This window comes from Anoplopoma fimbria, unplaced genomic scaffold (assembly GCF_027596085.1).
Source record: "Anoplopoma fimbria isolate UVic2021 breed Golden Eagle Sablefish unplaced genomic scaffold, Afim_UVic_2022 Un_contig_3849_pilon_pilon, whole genome shotgun sequence".
In the NCBI taxonomy this organism is placed as follows: Eukaryota; Metazoa; Chordata; class Actinopteri; order Perciformes; family Anoplopomatidae; genus Anoplopoma; species Anoplopoma fimbria.
Genome location: NW_026547950.1, coordinates 1 through 2632, shown reverse-complemented (window position 1 = coordinate 2632; position 2632 = coordinate 1). Strand labels below are relative to the sequence as shown.

Sequence of the window (2632 nt, the reverse complement as noted above, 5' to 3'; positions counted from 1 at the left end):
ATTCCTGTATTAAAAACACATCTGACTTAAAAGAATTAAGAAAGGATAAAACAGTCTGGGCTCTAACTCTCGATTTCACACTTCTCACATTGATGGTAGAGAAAGTGAGTGTCATGAGTATGCTTAAAATTAACAGGTAAAACATTTTAAAGGACTAAAGATGGCATTTCAGTGTTAAATGTCTTTTTTTTTTTTAAAAAAGCAGTTATTCAATGTCTTGTGAATGGAGCTCTTCCTTCACTCTTATGGGGGAAGGGTGAAGGGGTTGGGCTCCATTTCCCCTTCGGACTCTGGGGGTTGGCCTCTGCCGCAATGTGGCATTGAGTTTTGAGTCCTTTGGGGTTGATTGCAGAGCTATATTTAGAAAAGAGACCTCATTTGGGGAATTTGGGGGGAAGACTCTGGGCTCCTCCACAGATAAACTGTCTGAGGAGTTCCCAGCTCTTCCCCTCTTCACTGAGACTCCAGGAGACTCAGAGGACAATTCAGATAAAGGCCTCTTGGCTTGCTGGGCATTGGGGAGGGGGCATCCTCGCTATCGACATTTGGTTTCTCTGTTTCAGAGGGAGCTCCGCCCTCTGTCTGCATTGCCCCTTCTTCTTCTTCTTCTTCACCACTCTCCATGGGTGGGGCATTTGCAGACCCCTCCCCTCCCCCTCCTCACCTGATCTCTGTTCTCCAGTCACAGGATTTGGAGGGAGATTTGAATTTCCCAGCCCAGCCTCTTCAATTAACTCTCCAGATGGGTCCTCTTGACCACGATTCAGTATATTTTCTTTCTCTTTTTCAATTGCTTTTACCGCCTTCAGTTTGTTGGCAAACGACTTTGGACAATCCCTGAAGAGGTGTGTTGTTTCTCCACATAGATTGCACTTTCTGCCATTGGTACATTCATCAAAAGTGTGCCCAATTACTCTGCATTTCCCACAAATAATTTGTTTGCATGCTTCTGCTAGGTGCCCATGCTCACCACACTTGCGGCAGAGCTTGGGCTGGCCCTGGTAGTGAATGTAGCCCCTGTTGTTACCCAGGACTATCACAGATGGCAAGTGTTTCAGGCCCTGGAAGCCTTGGGGGTCCTGCCATTGCTGAATGGCGACCCTCCAAGCGCAATTCCAAATACCATCTTCATCTCTTATCTTGGTAGCCTGGCCTTTAACAGTGCAATATCTACCCAGCCACAAACAAATGTCATCCGCATTCACTGTCTCATTGAACATTCTGACAATGACCGTTTTAAGGGCATTGTCAGTCAATTTCTCAACATTGAATGTGGAAAACTGGGGTTTTGTGTTCTCATACCGTGTCCAAAAGTCCCTAAGTACAACGGCGGAACAAAAGCTTACATCATATCCTTTGTTAAAAGGTAGGGTCACAATACAATTGATGTCATCTGGCTTAAACATGAGAGTTTGTTGGATAAGCTTCCTGGAAAAGTCCAGTCTCGACATGCCCACAATTTTCCCGTCTATTTCTTTAAAGGAGAGTCGGACGCTATGGTGCCTCCGCATGCCGGCATGGTTGGCCGACATGGTGGAGGCACCACGCAGTTAAAGATAAAAGGAAATAAAACACTTAAAACTCCTGAAAAGAAACCAACAAGGCTAAAAAATAGAAGGTACCAATATGATATGTGCTACAAGTGTAAAAGTATAAATAACTTAATAAATAAAGGCTGCTTAGCACAACCGCACAGGCCCTACAAGGTCAAGCACACTTGTCTTGTTAAAATCAGCTTCTATTCTTTTGACAAGTACACAAGGCTCAGCCGAATGGCAAAGCCTGCCAAAAATAGGTTCAACTCATTGGTGTTCCTCTCCACGGAAGTCTTTAGTAAAAGGCGAAAGACTTGTGCGTTATGAAGAGAAACCAAAGTAAGTACCGCCCCCCGGTGAGAGCAGCCAGAGACACCAGTCGTCCCAGCCAAAACTCTCGCGGTGAGCCTCAGTCGACGTGGCGCGTTCCAAATTCCAAGCCACACCCATTCCACTACTCCCGCCCACATTTCCTTCCGAGAGGGCAATATTCCCACATTCTTCAATTTATTTCCCTCCAATCAAATCGGCGAAACTGAATAGCTGTATTTATCTTCCTTCCCCTCGCTGTTGATTCAGAGCTGGAAATAATTTCCCCCAGCAGACACGGCTGATGGATATAGTGATTTGAGAGTGGGAGAACAATGAGGTTCCAGGAAGAGCACAATTAAGGAGTAAACAGGGCTTTTCTTTACTCACATACACAGCCTCGTGTCTTGCATTAAAGAGTTTGATGTTTTGTTGTTCACAAGTCATTCGAAGGGTGCACCGTTCCTGGCGATGCTGCAATACCAGGTCAATGCGTGGAGTGAACGGAGCAAGCCCCTTTTTCATCTCCCAGTGCTAAAAATCTGCTTAATAAGTTATCCTCATATAGAGGACATATCAGATATTAAACTGATAAGAACAGATACTACACTTGATCTTAGCCAAAAGGCCGAGAAGCGATGATCCCCAACTGTTTGCTGCCCGTGTCAACCTCGTGGCACACGTGTCGCTTGTCATGGTGCAGTACTTTCAATTGGGCATTGCGGGGGATGCTGCTTAGCACAACCGCACAGGCCCTACAAGGTCAAGCACACTTGTCTTGTTAAAAT

The 2632-nt window shown here is 45.5% G+C and overlaps 2 non-coding genes across 2 annotated transcripts; both read right to left on the bottom strand.

The window, feature by feature from the left end:
• Window positions 1-1763: 1763 nt before the first annotated feature.
• On the bottom strand, window positions 1764-1878 carry LOC129114403 (U5 spliceosomal RNA). The gene has a single exon (XR_008532463.1). It is a non-coding gene; the product is annotated as a U5 spliceosomal RNA (small nuclear RNA).
• Window positions 1879-2293: 415 nt separating this feature from the next.
• LOC129114402 (U2 spliceosomal RNA) lies at window positions 2294-2484 on the bottom strand. The gene has a single exon (XR_008532462.1). It is a non-coding gene; the product is annotated as a U2 spliceosomal RNA (small nuclear RNA).
• Window positions 2485-2632: the final 148 nt, after the last annotated feature.